The sequence below is a fragment of the Monodelphis domestica genome, chromosome 7 (genome assembly GCF_027887165.1).
Source record: "Monodelphis domestica isolate mMonDom1 chromosome 7, mMonDom1.pri, whole genome shotgun sequence".
NCBI lineage: Eukaryota > Metazoa > Chordata > Mammalia > Didelphimorphia > Didelphidae > Monodelphis > Monodelphis domestica.
In genome coordinates, this window is record NC_077233.1 from 190357441 (window position 1) to 190381266 (window position 23826).

A 23826-nucleotide genomic window follows, 5' to 3' on the forward strand; every position below is an offset into this window, starting at 1 on the left:
AATGATGACTTTAGAAAATCTGTTATCATAAAACCTGACTTTTCCATAAATTAGTTTCTTTCTTATAAATGCATATTTTCTTTTAGAAATTCCCCCCCCCCCCCTGGCCCCAGGGTCCTCTGGAGGAGTTCTCTCACACCTATGAGCAGTCTGAAAGAATCTGCCAGTCAAACAGCAAGCATTTGATGAATGCCTGCTTGCCTATTAGCAGGAGTAATTGCAAGATTGCTGTAATTTGGTTACTCTGCTCTCACCGGGAGACCAGGCTTAGAATAAACTTGAATGCATTTATTGTTTTTATAGGCTTGTAGGGGAAGTTGGTCATGTTTTAGCCTCCAGCTCCTTTCTCTGTAATGGCCCAGCTCCCTCCCTGTCCAGGAAGGAGCTCCTAGAGAAGCCCACTGCAGTTGTGAGTTGTTTTGTTTTGCGATCTTGTCTCTAGGTTAATTTCAGTTCAAAATATGGCAATTTATTTTAATTTTTGGCCAGAGCAGGTTCTGAGAAGAGGAAGGAAATCTTTATCACCTTTGGGATCATAATTGCTTAACTATTTTGCTTTGAGTGATTGTGCCTTAGTGTACAAGTACTCATTTCCTGAGTAAACTTAAGTATCTGCTTCTGCAAGTCATTCCTTTTAGACTGGCACATTCTGAATTGAGGGTTAAGGTTTGGGGCTCGGTTGAGTGTTACAAAACTGTAAATCAGAAAGTAACTTCTAGATAATGAATATAACTTCATCTTTTGGATAAGACCTCATAATATCAAGTTATAAACTACCCAAATATCACCTTATTTAAAAAGCTTACTTGATGAAAAAGTAGTAGCAATAGTAGTAATGATAACAATTTTTATTATTCTTTTAATAGCTAGCATTCATATAGTGCTTTAAAAATTATTTTACAAATATGATCTCAGTTAACACAACAACCCTGGGGTAGAGGTGTTATAATTATCCCCATTTTACAGATGAGGAAATTGAGGCAGACAGCACTTAAGTGACTTTCATAGGGTCATCTAGGTAGTATGTATCTGAGGCTAGATTTGAATTCTGACCTTAAGTCCTTCTGACCTATCCACTGTGCTGTCCTGACTAGATAGCAGTTTGTGTGAAAAAATATCTGTGGGATTTTGTGCATTTGTAACATCCTTTATGATCTCTCTTTCCCCATCTTTTCAGTCTTCTCCCACCTTACACCCCAACTGGTGCTTTTCAATCCAGTGTCACTAGCCTCCTGGCTGATCCACCAACATACTGTCTCTCACCTCTGGGCAGTCTTTCTGGCTGTTTCTCATGCCTGAATTGCTCTCCCTACTTTGTTCTGACCATTGATCTTTCTGGCTTCCTTTAAACCCCATCTAAAATCCCAGTTTCTACAGGAAACCTTCCCCAACCCCTCTTAATTTCAGTGCCTTCCCTCAGTTTATTATTTCCTATTTATCCTGGATGTATCTGTTTGCATGTTGTCTCCCTTGTTGGACTGTAAACTCATTGAAGACAGGACTGTATTTTGTTTTATCCTTAGAGTTCAGCTTACTGTCTGGCACATAGTAGGTGCCACCTTCAATTGAATGAATAGAATCAGTGACCGGAACAGGACACGATAGTCCTATTGGTTTCACTTCTTGCTAGCCCTCCTCTGGAATTAAAAGGGGTATAGAAGGATTAGATTTATCCTGCAGAGCTCTTGTAGGCAGAACTAGGACTAATAGATGGAAATTACAAGGAGGCAGATTTTGGATTAGTGTAAGCAATAGAGTTTTCTAAAAGAAAAATTTTCAAAATTGATCAATAAACTGAAAAAAAGTTTGAAGACATGTGCAATACTCCACATTCATGGACTTCCCACTACTCTAAAGGGTGGAGACATCTCCTTCTTTTCTTTGGGGCTGTGCTTATTTTTTGTAATCTTGGAACATTTACTTTTCCCCATAATATTGTTATATTCATTGTGTATATTTTCTCTTAACTATCTTTACTTCACTCTATCAGTTAATAACTTTCCATGATTGTCAGCGTTCATCATTTTTGTTATTTCCTCTAGTTTTTCTATAGCAAAGTAATATTCCAGTCATGAAATAACATTTCTACATTGTCGGGTATTTGTTTAGTCATTCCCCAATTAACTCACTTATACTTGACTTACAATTTGGTACCACAAAAGTGGTATAAACCTTTTGACATATAGGGGTCTTTCATCTAATCAGTGGTATCCTTGAAGTATAGCTATTCCTTCCACATCACCAACTTCCCCCATTGGAGATTTGCTATGTCATGGGTTAACATAAGAAATTAAATGGGAGTTTTGTGGAGGCCACAGACAATATGCAAAGGCTAGATGATGAACAGAAAAAAAATTAAAGGTTCAGAAATGCATACTTCCCCCAAAATTTACAGTAAGGTACTGTAAATACCCCTTAAAAGAAAAAGGAAAATATTCAGATTTCTTCCCTGGTACAAAGGGAGGCCAAAATTTTTCATGCAAAATTTCCCGAGTTGCTCCTAGCCCACAAGATATGGAAGGGATATAACTGGGTATGCCTAGTAGGAGAATCTCTGGGTCAGAGGGCATGAATGGTTCATTCACTTCATTGGAATAATTTCAAATTTCTTTCTAAGAGAGTTAGTTTGATTTACTGCTCTACAAATAATATAAAATGTAGAGCTTTTCTAACAATGCAAGAGTGTGCTTATTTTCCTCCAACCCCTCCAAATCACTCCCTCCCCATCTTTTGTCATCTTTGCCAATTTGGCGGGGTGGTGGTATAAAATGAAAGATCAAGGTGTCTGATTTTTATTTTTCACTTTAAACTTTTTTTTTAAAAGATAGTATTTTGGAGCCAGTTAGGTAGCTAAGTGGATTGAGAGTCAGGCTTAGAGATGGGAGGTCCTAGGCTCAAATCCGTCCTCAGACACTTCCCAGCTGTGTGACCCTGGGCAAGTCACTTAACCCCCATTGCCTAGGCCTTACCACTCTTCTGCCTTGGAACCAATACACAGTATTGATTCTAAGATGAAAGGTAAGGGTTTAAAAAAATAGTATTTTGGAGATCCAATAAAGTTGCAGAGTTAAAAATAAACCATTACCTTCTGTAGGTAGGTAGACAAAAGAGTAGCAAGGGCTAGGCAACTGGGGGTAAGTGACTTCCACAAGATCACACAGCTAGCTTCTATCTAGGCTCTGTCTGCTGGGGGCACCTCATTTCTTCTTCATCCAGAGCTCTTACTAATAATACCTTGAATTGTCAGGCTAGGCATCTTTTAAAATAAAATTTCAGGCATTTCTTCTAAATACTTTCCCCACCCTCCTAAATTGAAGCTGTTCAAATTTATCTTATTTAAGATGCATTTTAAAACCAAAGGAGCCAGATTTTCCTCCAAGAGTTTCCATCCTTTAGGATGTTTTACTTACTCTTGTCAGTTGCATCATAGAAATAATGTAAAATTCAGTTTTGTGGATATTTATAAGAATAATTCAACCAGTCATACCCTTAACTTTTAGTATTTGTTTCTGAAGTGGTAAAAACAAAGTTCTTATTAATGTTAACATTTTGCACATTCTAGTTAGAATTTCCCCTCAAATTTCCATAAGGTACATATTTTGTATTTTTGGGGGGGTATGGCTTCAAAGTCATTGTTAAAACATGATTCCCCTCAATATTTTCTATTGCAGGATTTTTTTTTCTTGAGAGCCCATTTCTGATATTATACAAATTAATGGACAAGTGAGACCAAAGCTATCAAACTTTGCTTTATAAATAATTTTCCTGGAACATAAAGGAGACAGTAAGTGTTGGTACTTAAAAGTTATTTTAAAAATTAATGTCATATTGACTAAAATGATAAAAGAACAAAATGACAAATGTTGGAGGATATGTGGAAAAATGAGGACACTAATATATTGTTGGTAGAACTGTGAACTGATCTAAACATTTTGGAGAGCAATCTGGAATTATGCTCAAAGAATTATAAACTATAAATACTTTTTTCACCCAACAATACCACTATTAGGTTTATTTCCTTAGGTTATCAGGAAAAAAGGAAAAGAACTGTTATGTTCTAAAATATTTGTAGCAGCTCTCTTTGGTGGCAGAGAACTGGAAATGAAAGGGATGACCATCAGTTAGGAAATGACTAAATAAGTTGTGTCGTATGATTGTGATGGAATGCTACTGCACTGTAAGAAATTATGAACAGGTTAATTTTGGAAAGACTTATATGAAATTATGAAGAGTAAGACAAATAGAACCAAGAGAAGTTATTCATAGCAACCAAAATATTGCTCAAAAGAATGATGTGTATGCCTGTCTCCATAGAAAGAACTAATAAATAGAAATAAATAAGACAATTTTATATACATATATATCTTTTTTGTCAAATGATGCCTCTTCTAATGGGAGAGAGGGGGAAAGGAGTTAATTGGATATTTTAGTGTAATAAGCAAATGCATTTAAATAAAAAAAAATAATGTCTACCTTAGAATAAAGGGAAGTAGGGTATACTAGAAAGAGCATTGAGCATGAGTCAGGAAAACTTGGGTTTTCCCAACCTTAATTAGCTATGTAATTCTAATTCTGGGCAAGTCACTTGAGTTTTATGTGTCTCCAACAATTTTCCAAGATTTACCTAATAAATTAGCCTATGGATTACATCTTCTTTAGTTAAGGGAGTTTCCAATTTCAATTTCCTGTTGATGAGTTGATGGATTACCTTAGAATTAGTTACCCAAACAATGAGTGATTTGATTTCCTTTGGTAGGTTACATATGATTGCATACTCTAGAGTCATATAATAATGTGTACAAAATATTTGTTAACCCTTTCATGAAATTTCTTTTATCCTAATTGGCTTCCTGATTTTCTGAGTATGCAGTTACTTTGTGCCTGGCACTGAGGAAAGGGATATTGAAGGGGATTGGACCTGTGATTTCATTAGTACAGGATATTCTTGAAGGGGAAAACTCCCTCTACTAATGCAGACTGGCACTTTTTTCTGCAAGTTAGTGCCTTTGGAGCTGAAAGATTTTGTGTCTTATCTAGGACCATAAAGCCACTATTTACCAGAGGTGGAATTTGAATCTATGGTCTTCCTGGTTTCAAGACTGGTTCTACATTGATTCTCCTGAGCCACTCCCTTGCTTATCAAGAAACATCAACTTTTTTTTTTCTTTTTAAAACCTTATCTTCTGCCTTAGAACTGATACTAAGTATTGGAACCGAGGCAGAAGAGTGGTGAGGACTAAGCACCTGAGGTTAAATAATTTGCCCTGGATTACAGAGGTAGGAAGTATCTGAGGTCAGATTTTAACCCAGGACCTCTTGTCTCTCTCAATCTGCCAAGCCACCTAGCTGGTCCTATCAACTCTTTCAAGTAATTTTTTTTACCAACAAATGATTGAGACACTAGAGAGAATATGATTATTTAGTGACTTTTGAAGAATAAGCCCGGTTTGTAGGCTGCAAAACACAAAGTATGTTTCATGATAAAATCTGTAGTATAGCATGACCTTATGGCTATGGTATCCTTGTTGCTTCTCTTGTGCCTCTTTCTCTGTGGACTTCTCCAGCAGAGCTCTGCATCTCTCTTGGTGTCTGGAGTCTGTCCCTGTTTCTCGTTTCTGCTTTTTTGGGGGTGCAAAGGAAGTATCACACAAATTAGATATAGTTATTGTTTAATTCTTAATCTTTTGTGCGTGCGTGTGTGTGATGACAGTTTGGTGAGGCTTCTGGATATCTTTTCAGAGTTTTTAAATAGATTAAAAATATAGAATTACCAAGGAAACCAATTATACTGAAATGATCAAAATATTAAAAAAAAAAACAGTTCAAAAGCCCTTTCTTTAAAATAAGCTTACTTGGGCTTAACACAATGAAGAAACTCAAACAATTGCTTGTTTTTTCAGATGGAATGCTGGTTATTTCACTCTCCTCAGTGTCCCCAGGGGATACTCTATTCTGTTTTTCTAAGTTCTTTTTTTTCTCCCAGGTAAAATTTCTTGAATTCAACTAGAATTTGCCTAATTTGCCTGCCACCTCTCTTCCAACCAGCCTTTCCTGTTTCCCTCCAGGAGTTAGTGTTCTACACCTGAAATTGTTTGGTATTTTCTCTGTCTCTGCCCTCTTTAGTAGAATGGAGGCTCCTTGAGGAATTCTGTCCTTGTATTCCCAAAGCCCAGCACACTGCTTATTAAGTGACTGACTGTATGAATCATAACCCCTATATAGTAGTTCTTTCCTTTTCTGAATTCTGCCCAGCACCCTGTTAGCAAATTTCCCTTCTTTGGGCTCTTTGTCTTTTCTTAGAAAAAAAATCCCCTAAATGGCTCACCCTCAGTAATAAACCTCTTTTAACATCTCATTCTGATTAATATTCCCTTTTTGCTGTCTGTTATGCTCCTCAAATCTGGATCAAATTATGACTCTCCTTGATTTTCCCAGGCAATTTCTCTTTTCTCTCCATCCTTTATCTCTATCCTGGTTACCTGTTTACATTAATATAGCATGGTTGACTGTTATAGATCAGATTTTCTCCAGATCACTTGCCTTAAAAGTAACTCATTTACCAAGAAATGAAACTATAATGTCACAGACCATGTAAACTGAGAAGCAGTTTACTGCTGGATTTTGGAATCACAGTACTGAATGGAGGTTGAAAAATGTCTTACTGATAAGAATATTATATAGGTGAAGGAGATAGTTTAAAAGTTGATAGATCTTGAAGCTGTGTAAGAGAATATTTGTGAATCCTCTAGAAATGAGATTTCCTATGGCTAAGTGAATCCTATGGACTTGTCTTCATATTTTTGTTCAAACTAGCGAGGCAGAGCCTATATATTAGCCAAACAAAACATTCTTTCGGATATTTTTTCTTGTAATTTCCCTCTAGCCTTGCTGTTTTAAAAAAGTGAATTGTCACTGATATCTTGTTTTTTCATTCACTTATATTTCGCAGTGATTCTTCCTCTCCCTAGCCCCCACCCCTTATAACATAAAAAAGGGAAAAATTTAGAAAGACCAACCAACAAAGAAGTATGATATTATATGCAGTTACATTTCCATATCTCCCCACCTGTGAAGCAGCAAAGGGAAGGTTATTTCCATCTGGGGGCCAAAGTTGGTCATTCTCACAGTACAGCATTCAGTTTTGATGTTTTTCCTTGCCATTTACTTATTAAGTCACTGGATAGTTTGACTTCCTGGCTCTACTTACTTCACTGTGTATCAGTTTATATTACATCTTTTGCTTCTTTGTGTTTCCCCTTTCTTACAGCACTGTAATTTTCTATTGCCACGGCAAACCACAATTGTTTGGCTGTTTCCCAATTAATGAACTTTATCTCCAGGTTTTGCTACCAAAAGTGCTTGTAAAAATATTTTGGTATAGTGTGTGTGTGTGTGTGTGTGTGTGTGTGTATGTGTGTAAATTACCTTAGTAACTGACTTGCTCAGCAGTGGAATATCTGAGTCAAAAGTATTTTAGCCTCTTTATTTATTTTTTTATTTAAGAAAGATATCACTGAACCGTAAATACTTAGAAGAGAAACTATATGTTTTTAAGATAATAGAGGAAATGAAATGCCCCATTTTTCTTATTTCGGTGAATTAGGTGCATCAGAGAATACTGGGAAGAGATATATTTTTAAAAGAGTTTTGGTTTTATGGACATCAATGATAGGCTGATCTTATAAGCTCTTTTAAAAATTCTTTACTCTAGATTAAACAGTAACCTTTAGATATATTGTGGTGAGAAGAGCTCTGGACAGAGAGTTGTCAGGGACCTACATTCTGGTCCTGACTCTTAACTAGCTGTGTGATCTGGAGAAAATCCCTTAACCTTTCTGGCCTTCATTCCCTTTTATGTAAAATGAGGGAGTTGATGCCAAAGGGCCTTTCATTTAAAAATGAGACTATGAAGTAAGCTTTTTTTATTTCTCTGTTGAGCTTTGAAAATAAATGAAGCTTTCATATTTTTGAATAGTGAATTGTGGCCAAACAACATCTGGAAGAGATTAGTCTCATTGGTAGGCAGAGGAAATTCCACAATCTTAACATTTAATCATTAAAGAATATGGTACTTTGTCACATTTCCATATTTAATGCAATGAGAAGTGATTTGTGCCACATCACATTGAAGTAGATATATTGGATCTTCCTAAAATGTCTTAGTCTTATTTGTATTTGTAATGCAGCAACTTTTTTTTTTAAGCTTGATACTGCTATGTTCTTTTTTATTTGTGGACCAGACTTCTCCTTTCAGTGAGACCTAGTTGATTTTTGGCAATGTGCCTTCTAATTCTTGTGACTTTGTCTGAGACACCTTTTTCCTGTCTCCTCTAAGGACAAAACATGTCAGAAACAAGAATAATTTGTAACAGTATCTTGAAGTTTAAACTAAATTTAATTATGGGCACTGCTAATCCTGTTCTGATTTGTGAAAATCCTCTCTAACAAATGATTTTTTTTTCACCTACTGGAATGTGTTTTTTTTAATGCTTTTTAAAAATTAAAAGTTGTGTAATTTGTTTGGTTCATTTGTTTATTAGAGTTTTTTTTTACTGATGTGAAATCTTACATGAATTTTAAAGTTTTAAGATATTAGAGATATCTTAAATCTTATCTTCATAGATGAAATATATATCAAGTGTTTACTATAGGGGCAGCTAGGTTGCTCAGTGGATAGAGCACCAGACTTGGAGATAAGAGGCGGGTTCAAATTTGGGCTTAGCTATGTCCTAGCTGTATGATCCTGGGCAAATCACTTAACCCCCATTTCCTAGCCCTTTACTCTCTTCTTCCTTGAAACTAATACTTAGTATTGATACTGAGACAAAAGGTAAGGGTTAAAAAAATGTGTTTACTATATATTTACTCTCATGACTCTGAAATGATGGACTCTGTCCTGTATTTTGTTGTTGTGTCCTTTTGCCCATTACATTTCAGCCCTGAAGACCAGATTTTCTATTTGATTTATATAGCATTAGAAAGGCTTAACTCTCCAATGTTCTTATTGTTCAATCATTTTCAGTCATATATGACCCTTCATGACCCTATTTGGGGGTTTCTTGGAAAAGATACTGGAGTGGATTGTCATTTTCTTATTGTGATTGCAATTTTTCTTATTTTACAGATGAAGAATCTGTGAGGGTTAAGTGACTTCCCCAGAGCCACATAACTAAGTATGTGAGGTGGGATTAGAAATCAGGTGCTCTATCCACTTTAGCACCTACCTCTGCCCCCTTAACACTTTAATAGCTTTTCATTTTTCTATCTTTGCTAGAGCTCTGAGGTTTTAGATGATCACTAACTGAAACAATCATGACCTCCACTCAGAAGAAGACATATAACTTAAAATTTCATAAATTTGGCAAGACTGATTATGGTTTTCTCTCCACTAGGCATATTGAAGGAGAGAATCTGACACATGCATACACATAAAAAGTGTCATATGGGTGTGTTTTTGCCTAAAGGAGTTCATGTAAATTGTTGAAGATAAAAACAAAACCTCCTGTTAAGGACCAGAAGGTATTAGTAGCCTCCTATATCTCTTGACTGAAGGCTTCTTCAGGGGAAGCTTGCATTATTATTTATTTCTTCTGAGTAAGTGAGAAACCACAAAAGAAGCAACATTTCACAGTGGATAGAGAACTATTCTCAAAACCCAGAAGACCTGGGCTGGGCATAAGGTCCACCTCTGACACATACTAGCTGTGTGCGCTGGGCAAGTTAATTACAGTTTTAGTGCCCAGGCATCTCTCCTCTTTATAGTTTTAGAGAGTCACAACTTGTATTAGTAAAGGGAGTTTCCTTAGCCTGGAGTTCCTGGTACCAATGGAAGGACAAGTCCAGAACTCATTTCCTCTTTGGAGATGAGAAAGTGGTTGATAGGGGAGGAAGATGAGAAGAACACATTGATGCCTCCTCAATTTCTTTCCAATGTTGTAATTCTCATAAATATTAGAAAATCATTTAATTAACTAAGCAAGAAAAAAAAAATGGAACCAGGATTATGGAAACAGAATTCTAAGCCAATTGAAAAACTAGACTCTAAACTGGAAAGCCCATTACTTTCTTTGGTTCATATAAAGGACAACCTCCCCCCCTTCCTTTCTACAGGTTTAACTCCCTACTTCTGAGATGCAAGGCGATGTTTATATGAAATAACCCTTTTCCTTGTATTGGATCTTACTTATATTTTTTAGGCCTCTTTTTATCGGATGTGGTGCTAGAGATTCCAATTCTCTTGTCACCTGGGTCCCTCTCTCCCCCCTTCTCATACAGAAATCAATTTGGTTTTTTATGTTAACTGGGAAGTGATATAAACCAGAATTATTAAGTATTTGAGGCTTCCTTTTCCTCCCAACCCCTGCCCATCTTAGTAGATTTTAATAAATTGCAGAAGCAGTCCTGGAGCTGGGAAGACCTGGGCTCAAATCTTACCTTAGACACTCTCTAGCTGTGTAACCCTAGGCAAATCCTTTAACCCCAATTGTCTAGCCCTCACCACTCTTTTGCCTTTGTATTGGTTCTAAGACAGAAGGTGAGAGTTAAAAAGAGTTACAGAAGCCCCTTCTGTCATTCAGTCAGTGAACATTTATTAAGTACCTACTATGTGCTAGACACTGTGCTAAGTGCTAGGTCTATGTCAGAGGGGGCTGCTCCCCTCCCCCTCTCCACAGGTGTCTGAGGACATTTATCACATGGCTGCCTCTCTGCCCAGCAGCCCAATGGAAGCCCTCCCTCCCTCCCCTGTCTAGGGTAAGGGAGGGAGCTCACAGGCAATGTGAGGGGTGCAGTTTGGGCATTCAGTCTCTAAAAGGTTTGCCATCTCTATTTGGGTAGTCAGAGAAAGGCAGAAAACAGATCTTGCTCTGAGGGAGTTCACAGTCTAATAGGGAAGACAGTATAGAAACAATTATGTACAAACGAAATATATGTCTTTGTTCAGTTGTTTTCTGTTGTGTCCAACTTTTTATGCCCCCACTTGGGGTTTTCTTTTTTTTTTATGCTTTATTTAGTCAATCTAGAACATTATTCCTTGGCTACAAGAATCATATTCTTTCCCTCCCTCTCCTCCCCCTACCCCCTCCCAAAGTCAACGAGCAATTACACCAGGTTCTACATGTGTCCCATTTGGGGTTTTCTTGGCAAAGATAATGGAATGGCTTGCCATTTCCTTCTCCAGCTCATTTTACAGTTGAGTAAACTGAGGCAAAACTAGATTACTGAGGCAAATGGGATTAATTGACTTGTCCCCTCCCCAATCACACAGCTGTATGTGTGAGGCTAGATTTGAACTCAGAAGTTTTCCTGAGCCCAGGCCCAGCACTCTATTCATTTTGAGGGGAAACACTGAGATTAAGGAGGACTGAGAAAGACTCCTCATAGAGGATAGGATTTTAGCAGGGAAGAGGAGAAAAAAGTATTCCAAGGCTGTGAAAATGCTCAGAAAATGGAGATGGAGTTTAAATTCTGATGCAAAGGTTATTAACTAATATTTTAAAAATATTCATGGTGGCCGTATAAACTGACCTTGATGACAGTATTTATAATTTGCACAACACAGATACTTTGGTGCCTGATATGCATGGATAATGTGTAACTTATTCTCTGCCAAACTACATAAGGTATTGGAATTAGTGGTAATGACTGTAAATCTTGGCCTTTTCCTTTCAGCCCAGGAGAAAACTGAAGCCTGGATTAATTATCTTGCTCCAAATTAGAGGTAGTTAGTGGGAGAGTCAGAATGAAAACCCAGCTCTCTGGAGCCTAGCCCACTGTTTTTTCTTTTATACCTTGATTATTCCTTTGTCTAGTCCATGGAGGTTATTGCATCCTTCTACACTTTTTTACTTCTTTCTCTCTCTCTTTTTAAAAAAAAATTCTTCCCTTCCCTCTTAGAATCAATATTAAATATTGGTTCCAAAGAAGAGTAAGGACTATTCAATTAGAATTAAGTGACTTGCCCTTGGTTACATAGTTAGGAAGTAGTTGAGGCTAGATTTGAACCCAGGATCTCTCCTCTCTAGGCCTGGCTCTATATCCACTGAACCAATTAACTGCCCTTTCTACTACTTTCTTTCTTGATAAGAAGAAAGGAAAAGAAAAAGAAGATGGGTAAATATGGATAGTTACAAATGTCTCCTGGGTCAAGAAAAGGACAATAAAAAAAAGTGAAGAGTAAATATGGCTATGACTGATTTTTTTTGTTTGTTTTTTCCTTTAAAAAAACAATTTTATTGGGGGCAGCTAGGTGACTTAGTAGAGAGCCAGGCCTAGAGAGGAGAGGTCCTAGGTTCAAATCTGGCCTCACACACTTCCTAGCTGTGTCACCCTGGGCAAGTCACTTAACCCCCATTGCCTAGCCCTTACTGCCTATTTGCCTTATAACTAATACGTAATATTGATTCTAAGATGGAAGGGAAAGGTTTTTAAAAAAAGAAATCTTATTGATATGTTTTGCTTTTATGCAACATTTAGTTTTAAATATGTGCTTTTCTCCCTCTCTACAAAGCAAGGAATCCCTTATTTTAAATATGAAATTTGAAAAAGAAAATGGAAATTAAAGTTCAGCAAAACAGAACAATCTTGTCAACCACATCTACAGTTTAGTTGATATTCAATACTATGTCTGCAAGTAAGCTTCCCTTCCCCCTTGCCTTGTTTCTCTCTTCCTTGGGTTTGTTGACCCATTGGGGAAAGGCAAAAGGCAGAACCATTGAGGGTAGAAGAATGTGTGGATTTCCATTTGTGGAGATCCTTAGAACCAATTCTTCAAGCCTAATGAGGGCTTTTGGTACTTTTCTTTGCTTGGGGCTCCTATCTCTCTAGTTAGTTACAAGGTAAAGTTCTTCCTTTGGCTTGTTTTAGAGTGCTCATCCAATCTGGATCAGTGAAAGTGAACTTCACTTGATACCCTTGTTACACACACATCATTCCTTACTGACCCTTCACCTTTGCTCCCTAGGGAAATGCAACACTCTGCTCTGTGTGACTTTCTATAACCAGTCTGTCCCTTGAAGCCAGAAGTATTGGGGTCTCTGTGAATGGACCCAGTGTTTTCTTCAGTGTTTAGTCATGGCAGATCTGGGATGGAATCCTCTGCTAAAGAATGATTTCTCATTATTCTGGACAGTGACAAGACATTGTTATGCCTTCATTGAAGCATTACCTTTAAGGAGGAAGAGATTATACATAGCTTTTCAATAATGAAATTCAATTTTCTTATCCTTTTGGTTTTGAGACCAAAGAAATGTACACTCAAAATAACACACCAGCAGATTATTCTTTTCTCAAATTTGTTGTAAGTATATAGAAATAATAAAAGAAATGATCCCACAGCTAGGAAATAGTCAATATACAGTCAGGAAAACCTGGGGGCAAGCCCTGCCTCCGACATGTACTGGCTGTGTGACCCCGGACAAATCACATATGACCTCTCCAGTGCTCTAGGCAGCTCACTGAGTTTATAAATTGTGAAAGAGTCATGCATGCACAATGATATGGTTTCCCTACGTAAGGAAGTTCTTACATTCATGAAATCACAGGTCTAGAAAAAATAGAAATGACATTTCTAAAACATAATTATTGGAATCTTTGTTTTATATTCTTGGGATAGAAGGGTGAATTTTGTCTTCTGAAGCTGTCAGCTGAATGCTAAGAATGAAAGGATCCCTAACAGAAAATTGACAAGGGGAAGAAAATAGCAAATGGAAAAGCTGATCTTAATATCTGGGAAAGAGAGAAAGGATATAAAGAGAATATGAGATGAAGTCTTCTTGGATATATGATAAAACTGGAGTATAATCTTAGGGACAATCTAATGAAGATGGTGCACTTTCCACAATGGCAAGCAGAGGTTGGATTTTAAAATAAATATGACTTGGGGTTTTACACAAGTTTCTTTTTCAACGTTTGCATATTCTAATTCAGCATTATAGAAAAAGGTAGATGAAAAATAAGAGGAAAAGAATGCTCTTTAGAGGTATAGACTCATGGCCAGCTAAGGCATTTGATCTCTATTTTTTCCTAGAGAAACTTTAAATTCCCTTGCTCATCGTGGTCACCACTGCTCTCTCCACTTTGGGTACCACTGTGACTTTGTAGGCTTATATTAATTCTGCTCTCTCTTCTATGTGTTCCCTGGGACTCACAGTATGATTTGGGTGCTGATGATTCTTTGCTTTGGTTTTCTTTGCCTTGGCTTTTCAATGGGTCTCACCTTCTGAAGTTCAGGAGCTATACTGCCGGGCTAGCTTCTATGTCAAACAGTCTTTCAGGTCCTATCATTGATTTAAAAAAAATTTATGGGACAGCCATATGGTATTATATTTACTTATAATCATAAAATCCAAGAGTTGGAAGAGACCTCCAAGGCCATTTAATTCAACTCCCCACCTAAGCAAAAATCTCTATTTTCATATCATCAATGTATGTTTCTCCATCTTCTGCTTAGAAACTTCTAGTGAAAGAGAACTAACTATCTCCCCAGTTTGTATGGCCCTCTAGTAGTTAGCAAGTTTTTCCTTATCAGGTCCTTTTGTTTTAGCTCAAGTAAAACAGACTTAACCTTTGCTCCCTGTGACAAACCTTCAAGTAACTGAAGACAACTATCATGTCTATTCCAAGTTTCTTCAATCAGACCAACAAGAAGAAAATTACATTTAGCTAGCATTTGCTAATAGTCACTTACTACATGTTGATTGGTTGGTTGGTTCACTGTTATCTTCATCACTGTGTAGGGGTCAATGTACAATGTGTCCTAAATGACTGATCAGAGAAATACTAGTTTGACAGGTCGGGCACAGAGAGTCCACATAAACATTTGGGATGAAGATGTCTCTAAATGTGTATGTCTCATGTTTCCTTTGAGCTATTGCAATTCTGTTTTGCTCCTAGAGGACAGTGCCTTCTTTGATGTAAGGCACTATTCTGAGAACTGCAGATACAACAATGAAAAACCTCCTGGTTTCTGCCATAAAAGAATTTACAACCTAGGAAGAACTGGAGCATGAAATGAACACAAATTAGTATGATTCAAGATAAATTGTGATGGGAGAGATTTAGGAAAATTGAAGGTGGAATGATCAACTTCAGCTGAGTAGATCAGGGAAGACTTTATGGAGAAATTGGTGCTGAGCTGATCTGACCTTGAAGGAAGGGATTGATTTGAGCAGGCTAAGATAAAGAGATTCAGTATTCCAGGGATAAAGTTTAGAAATGCACTGAAGTAGAAAAGAACACGACAAAGTTGAAGCTAACACATTATGTGCCATGAAGGGGAGGCAAGTAAAATAAGATTGGAAAATTACAATGGCATTAGATTGTGATGGGCCTTATATTCTAAACTCTAAGAAGTTTGTATTTTATCCTGTAGATAACATTTCAGTGCCAATGTTAAGCTGGTATTTAAAAATGAGAGATTGGAACTCAGGGGAGAGATTAGAGCATAACATATAAATTTTGGAAATCTTCTGCATGGAAGTAATCATTAAAACCTTCGAAATTCAGTAGATTGCTAAGGATGGAGAAGGGGGTACATATACGAAGGGAGCAAAAGGAGAATGAATCAATGAGATTGAAAAAAGAGATCTATCACACAGAGAAACCAGAGAAAACAGTTACTTATAGATGTAAAAAGAAGAGAGAGCACACAGAATGGAAAGTGTGGTCAGCCAGGTGAAATGATGAAGGAATATGAAGACTGAGAAAAGCCATTGGTGTTATGTGATAAAGAGATCATCCTTTAGATAATCCATTAGAATGAAGTTGCAAATAGAGTATTGGGGGGAAGCCTGATTGCAAGAGTTGAGGTTGATTGTTGTACTTCATGATTGAGGAGGACCAAAATAATATCACTATGGTGAGGTCTTTTGACTCTTGGATAAATTGAATTTAAGTTCTTTAAGTTGAATATCTTTAGAGTCTCAGATAATATCAAAGCATTTCACTCTTTAAGATGACTCATGCCAGGGAAGTAACTGAGGATTGGCACTTCTAAAGCATGTGGACCTAGTTGAGGTTACAAATTTTTAGTTGACTCAGATAGTGGTTTGGTGACATCTTTGTTCAGTGGTTCTTTGGGGGGGGGGACCTTGGGAGTGACCCAGGGGCTGGAGATAAGCAGAGCATGCATGGCCAGAGGAAGGGACAAAGGGGCAGATGGTATCTGTGGAGAAATAGCTTACTATTGAGTCAAAGCTATAAAAGAAAAAGAGAGAAGATCGGAGATGATAACCTGAGAGAACTAGGAGATTTTAAAGGACTGAAAGACTGATCAGAGAGAATTTTGGAGGTCAAAGTCTTGGAGGTAGAATAGGCATCTAGGTGACCTGCTAGATAGAGCTCTGGGCCTGAAGTTAGAAAGACATAAATTCAAATTCAGTCCCAGAGCTTAGTAGCTATGTGACACTGAGCAAGCAGTCTCTGCCAGCTTCAGATAAATGAGGATAATATATTGACCTCCCAGGGTGGTACGTGCTTTATAACTCTGCATTATTAAAGTGAATATTTGAGTCAAAATTGAGGTTGTGGTAATTGAGAACACCATCTCTGATTTATTGACGAATGTGAGTAGAGGAGAACTCAGAAAGTCCATGAGCCACCAGCCATTGAACACTGAGGGTGATGGGAAATTATAAATACTCATTTGTCTATTATTGCCTCTGCCTTAGACTGTGAGGTTCTTGTCAGCATGGACTTTGACCATTCTTTTGTATCCCCAGCACTTAAGCACAGTGCCCCACACATAGTAGGGCTTTTATTTATTTTATTAAAACCTTTCCTTCTGTTTTAGAATAGATATTTTGTTTTCTTTCTGTTAACTTGGAAAAAAACACAGAACTATTAAATAGTCAGAAAAACCAAGTCTTTAATCAGGAGAGGGATAATGTTTAATATTTAGGCCTCCACACAGAGTCAAGCCCCCCAAACCACACAGAGCCAAAGGCTCTGGCTCTCTGGCAACAGTTTCCTTGGTAGAAATCACCACGATAGATGATAGCTCTGAGGAACAACAGAATTTGGGGACAGGAGTATAGTTGATTGACTTTACGATGGTTACAAAGAAGTTCCAGATAGATTATCAGGGAGAGGCTGATGCTTCACAATGGATACAAAAGGGAAAGATCCAGCCAAGGGTTGGGCTACCTGGGAAAGGACACCCATACAATGGGAGAAACTAGGGCCAAAGGGCACCTAACATCTGATTAAGTCTGCTAGCCCTACCTAGCTGGGACCACCAAGTACTTCAAGGTCTGAAACCTGTGAGTCTGAGACCTTCCTCCTGGTGAATTCTCATGTGACCAGGACAAACTTGGGGGGGGGGGTCTCCATATCTCAAGTTGCTACAACCATGGGGTTTTCTAGATTACAAGTTGACAGTTACAAGGCAGAAGAGTGGTAAGGGTTAGGCAATGGGACTTAAGTGACATGTCCAGGGTCATACAGCCAGGAAGTGATTGAAGGTACATTTGAACCCAGGATCTCCTGTCTCTAGTCTTGGTTCTTTAACCACTAAGCAACCTTAGTTGCCCAGTCACCTATTCTTATCAATAGTCTTTTGGGGGCAATATTTGTTGGTAGCTGATGTGTTTGCTATGCCTTTTAGTGATGTTTGTCAATTTCCAAGTGCTCTTGTACAAAATGTTTATTGCTGTTGTCAACATGGAAATATAGAGCTCCCCAGTTTACTTAGTTTGAGAGTAGAAATCCCAAGTTTTGACCTTGTCGCAGGAGAGGTTTCCCCCTGAGGGAAGGTCCCACTTCACCAGACAATGGACATCCACTTCAGCTTTGGCACAGTAGGTAGCACGTCAGTCTTGAAAGAGTTGGATCCTCCATTAGGAGGGTGTTTTACCAGGAAAGACTTCTGGAGACAAAAGAGCTACTTGACTTCCAGACTGCCTCCCACCTGAAGTGGATGTCTATTTTCTGGAGAAGTGGGATCTTCCCTCAGGGGGAAACCTCTCCTGCGACAAGGTCAAAACTTGGGATTTCTACCCTTAAACTAAGTAAATTGGGGAGCTCTATATTTCCATGTTGACACTGTTGTGCTTTCTATGGCAAGAAATAGTTTTGTGATTTCTAGGCAATTCACTTGAACTTTTCTATATTTATTTTCTTCTCTTCAAGATAAAATTGGACAGAATGATTTCCAAGGCTACTTCTGTTGATATAATTCTGTGTTTGGGGCTTCAAGTTAGATCTAATTTATATCACATTCTAAATGATCATCATTGAGTAATGTCACAGTGATGCTTTCATATAACTTGTCTTTGCAAATCAAGACTGATTTTGTAAATGACATTCCATTTTGTTTTGTTTGGACTTGTGCAATACTTAGATATTGTCACTTCTGATTGCTGTATTATGGAATAATTCTCACAACCCTAAAAGAACCTTTTCTTTTTTTTAAAATTATAATAGGAGGGGTTGCTGGGTGAGGCAGGAATAATAAAATAATTGACAAATATATGTAGATGAGGTCAATGCAGTGTAAAAATGAAAGTTAGAGCAGACATTATGGACATGTTTCATTTTCCTGGAACCCAGCCTGATGGATAGCTCCTAAACTCACTTCTTGACATCTTGGCAGGAGTCACGCAGCTGGTTGGTAAGGGAATCCCTAACCTGCTTTGTGGGGCTGCTGTTTGAGGTTAGGGAGCCTAAGGAAACAGTAGGCTTGGATACAAAGAGGAGTGTGTTTCTTTAAAAATTTCTGTGGGCTGTTGCAGTTGACATAGTCCTTTGATCTATGGAGGCAGTAGCAAATAGATCAAAGTGAGCCATCTTACCCTGTTAGAGACCAAATGGCATTTGTGCTTTGGAATTGTCATTTTTGTCATCCTGTCTGGTTCAATATGAGTGTTTGTGTGGACTGGTAATTAAGATGTATTGTAATTAGTTTCCACAGATGGGGAGAAGGAATTAAGGCTTAACCACTGAGAGAAACATGATTCACTCTTAGCAGGAGCAATGCAATGCCAAATCTTTCTGTCTGAAAAGGGAGGCAACTAAGGGCTATTTTACATAAGATTTTGGGAAGAGGGATCATTAAGAACACAGATTACCAGAAACACTTCAATCTTAGGAAAGTTTCCATTGTCCTCCCTGTCATATTGTCTTTAATGTTTTTTAAAATATATTTTTGTAGAATGAGTTTTTTCATTGTGCAAAATTTGACTAATAGTCTATAATGTTAATTATGTCACGCAGACATATCTTTAAGATGGATTGGATAGCTCTTTTCAAACTCTTGTCACTCCTTTGGAGAATATGTCAAATCTAAGAGTCTAAAAGAACATTTAAAAAAAATCTAAAAGTATTATTGTTGTTTTTTATGTTTTCTCCATTTGAAGATAGCAAGTCAATTGATCAGTAAACATTTATTAAATGACTATGATGTGCCAAGCTAAGCTTGTGCAAGGTACTGGGAGCTACAAAGAAAGGCAAATAATGTCTCTGTTCTCAAGGAGTTCAGAGTCTAATAGGGGAGGTAACTGTGTACAAATGAAAGCAACTATGTACAAACAAGCATATAAGGGGCAAATCTGAAATAATCAGCAGAAGGAATGCACTAGAATTAAGGGAGTTCAGAAAATGCTTTTTGAGAAAAGGTGAATTTTAGCTGGGGCTTGAAGGAAGCCAGAGAAACAAGGAACCATGAAGAGGCATTCCAGGTATAGGAGACAGTCAGTAAAACTGAGAGCTTAGGAGGATAGTAGAAAGACATACGTGGGCTTGAGTCATTGCTCTTTGGTCACTTTTTCCCTCATTTCAGGAGTCACTTCTTCTTCCTGAGTTTCTGTTTTACGTAATTTGGAAATGAGAATACTAGGTTCAACAAGCTGTTTTTGTAAGGATCAAATGAGATGGATATCAGAGTGTTTGAATGTATATAGTATGTAGTATTGGTGTGTCATTTAATTTTGCTTTAAACTATTTTCAAAATTATGTGATTTAATTTGTGCGGAATTTATTAATGGGTATAAGCATGACTGAAAAATATTCAAATTAGTTTATCCTCTAGTGCATTCTACTATGAGAACAGCATCACTCTCTCTCTCTCTCTCTCTCTCTCTCTCTCTCTCTCTCTCTCTCTCTCTCTCTCTCTCTCTTTTTCTCTCTTTCTCTCTTCTCACATTGATTTTCTTCCTTCCTCATGGATATTTTTCTAATGAGGATCCTTAAAGGCCTCCATTGTTACTTGTTTTACAAACCAAAGGGATCGATTCTAATTTTTTCTCAGCAATCCAATGATTTTTACTTCTGACAGTATCACCCCTTGCCCCAGGTGTTTCACTGGCTCCCTATTACCTCTAGAATCAAATATAAACTCCTTTATTTGGCATCCTAAGCTCTTCATAACCTGGCCCTTTCCAGTCCTCTACCTTTCCAGTTGCCTCACTTTACTCCTATCCATATACTCTATGTATAGCTATACTGATCTGCTTGCTGTTCCTCTGCTAGCTCTCTATCTGTAAGTGGTTTAGCATTCTTTATAAATGAGCTTCTGGAATCCTGGTTGGTCATACATTGATTATAGACTGCTTATGTCTTTTGAAGTTGCTTATTTTCCTAGGGTTATTGTAATAATATAAATTGTTTTCCTGATTCTGCTCATTTTATCCTATATCAGTTCATAGAAATCTTTCAATTTCCATCACCTTATCTTTGTCCTCGCTATGCCCCCATTCATGAAATCCTTTGCCACCTCATATCTTTCTTTTGGTTTCCCTTGTTCCTTTAAATATCCAGCAAAAATTGTGGTATGACCATGTCATTTCTGTATTCAATAAATCCCAGTGGCCTCCTATTACCTTCTTTCTTTTAAAGCTCTTTATAACCTAGACTTAGACCATTTCTCAGTGACACTGACCTCCTTGCTGTTCCTTGCACAAAACAGACATTCATCTCATGGATTCTATGAAATTGTGTTTTTAGTTATGTCTGTTAATTCATATAGCACAATTTACTTATTTCCTAATTTTCTAAGAGGCCTACTGTCACCCCATCTTTCAACTAATAAGCATTTTCTCCTCTATTCCATTTCCTCTTTCCCACACTGAAAAAAAAAAAACAAAACAGAATTCTTATAGCAAAAATTCTTATAGTTAGGTGAAACAAATTCATCCATTGGCTAAAGGGACTCAAATATGCAAAACTCCATCTTATTCTGCTTATTTAGTCTGCTAGCTCTGTATCAGTAGGTAGTTAGCATCCTTTATCAATGAACTTCTGGAATCATGTTTGATCATTGCATTGATTATAGACCACTTATGTTTTTTGAAGATATTTATTTTCCTAGGGTTATTGTGATAATATAAATTGTTTTCCTGATTCTGCTCATTTTATCCTATATCAGTTCATAGAAGTATTCTCAGGTTTCTTTCAAAGGCACGCCCTAGATTTAAATCTTCCCTCCTTTAATATTCCCTTCAGTTTCAGGAAACTTTTGCTTATGATTATTCTTTTCTCAGTATTATCCTCCCTCTTAACTCCCCTTTATATCTTGATTTGTTTCCCGATTTTTTTACACCAAACTTTATTTTTTCTGTATAGTCAACCCTTCTTTGTTCACTTTAGATAAAAGTAAGGTTCATCTAATACCTGCTACTCCTAACTTCTTCCTCCATGTTTATATATTCTCATGTGCCATAATTATGAGAATAATAAAAATAGCAAACATTGATATATAGTGCTTTAAATTTTACACACAATTCTAGGAGGTAGTATTCTTATCCCATTTTACAGGTGAGGAAATTGAGGCCCAGAGAGGTTAAGTGACTTGCACACAGTCACACAGGTATTAAGTGTCCGAGGCTACATTTGAACTCATGACTTCCTGACACCAGGTTCAATGTTCTGAAGAAATAGCTAGTTGTACCCATATTTCTTTTTTCTAGACTAGTTTATATTTCCCTTTACTCTCTCTTTTCCTTCTTCCAATTCAGAACAGAACCAATTCATTCTCAGGTCCTTTGTTTTTGTTTTTCTTATTTAACTCTATTCAATACCTTTTGAAGACATTAAAATTTTGAGGGTACACTTGCTTCATCTCCTTCATTAGAAGCTTAGCACAAATCATCCTGTGGAACCTTTCAGTTCAAATAAATATCCCTTTCTCTTTCTCTGTGGACTCTTATATTTGTTTTTTAGTGTTCCTACTCAAGGCTAGTGTTTTCATCTGAAATACTTGAAAGAGTCCTTTATCCTATTAAAGGCTCATTCCTCCCCCATTCCCTAAGTAGGATTATAGTCACCATTGCAACCTATCTCATTTGTTTTTTGGAATATTGTATTCCAAGATCTCTTATTGTTTATATTAGAAAATGCCAGGTCTCATGGGATTCTAAATATAGTTTTCTTTGATTTTGAACTCTGGATTTTGGCTATGACATTCCTAGGATTTTTCCTTGGGGTGTTTCTTTCAAGAGGTGATCTGTGGATTCTTTCAGTATTTCTTTGCCCTCTCTAATACATATGGACAGTTTTCATTTGATTTCCTGAAATATAACATTAAGAGTTTTTTTGGGAGGTGGGTGGGTTCTTATCATGATTTTGAGGATATCAGATGATTCACAAGTTCTTTCTCTTTGACCTGTCAGGTATCTTATGTTTGTTTCATTGTTTGGTTTCACCTGGGTCATTCAGAACTCTGAATCTTCAGGAATCTTCATAGCTTCATATGACAATGTTAGGAACTCCAGAACCCTCAAATCTGAGCCTTCTGGGTTTGAGCTCTGTATAATGCTGCGCTAACCAGTTAGGCTGTCTGTTACTGCTCAACTAATACAGAGGCCTTCAGGGTCTCAATACTAGGATTTTTTTTTTTTAGAACAGCCCTCCACTTTTGTTTCCTCCCAACACAGAACCTTGTAGGCTATACTTGACCTATAGCCTATATATGAGCATGTGTATAGGTAGTAGTAGTCTCTCGGTAACCGAGTACGACGATTGTCTTTGTGCGTTTTCATCTATGGAGGATAGATGAGTGTGCACAAAGACACTTGTGCGTGAAGGAGATTTAAGTGGAAGAGTCGGTGCACAGAGACAGTCCCACTCTCTTGGCGTTGGAAGCCTGGGTCCAGTGGTATGAAAAGTCATTACACCTGGAGACTTCCTCAGCTGCACTGGATGGCCCTGTTGTCCTTTGTGCTCCAACACGCCCTAAGCACTCCACAGTGCTTTGCTGCATCGCCATCTCAGCCGTTGAACCTTATTGGTTTCTTCAGTCTGTTTGGCCAAAGCAGTCTTCACATGCTGGGTGAGCAAAGCCCTGGTTCACCAGGTGTATATATACATACATATATATATATATTCACATACCTACTTTTTTTTAAACCCTTTTTTTTAAACCCTTCCCTTCCATCTTAGAATCAATACTGGGTATTGGTTCTAAGGCAGAAGAGAGATAAGGGCTAGGCAATGACTTGTCCAGGGTCGCACAGCTAGGAAGTGTCTGAATCCAGATTTGAACCCAGGACCTCCCATCTCTGGATCTGACTCAATCCACTGAGCCACCCAGCTGCCCCACCTACTTTTTTTAAGAGATGTGGAAAGGTGAGCCTACAGCACTTGTAAAGGAGCATGCCAGAGGGGGCTGCTCCCCTCCCTCTCCCCACAGGTGCCTTAAGGTTAAGAAATTAAGTTACTTGCCTAAGGTTGTATTATCAAATAACTGGCAGAACTGTTACTTGTTTTTTATATACATACATACATACATACATATATATGTATATATATTTCATTGGCACTTATTGCATCTGTGATTCTCCTAATGCTGACTTTGCTAGCAAGACCCTCTCTTCTATTTCTCTTGGACTTCTGGCT

At 37.6% G+C, this 23826-nt stretch overlaps 1 protein-coding gene across 6 annotated transcripts in view; it reads left to right on the forward strand.

The window, feature by feature from the left end:
• The window catches only part of LPAR1 (lysophosphatidic acid receptor 1), a 131954-nt gene that overhangs the window by 25358 nt on the left and 82770 nt on the right, over positions 1 to 23826 (forward strand). Inside the window, exon 1 of one of the 6 annotated variants that reach the window (XM_001365884.4) lies at positions 3677 to 3784. The exons of the other annotated variants lie outside the window; for them this stretch is intronic. The gene's annotated coding sequence lies outside the window, so the exon portion shown is untranslated. Of the gene's footprint in view, positions 1 to 3676; positions 3785 to 23826 lie in introns of those variants that run through there. 6 annotated transcript variants of the gene reach the window in all.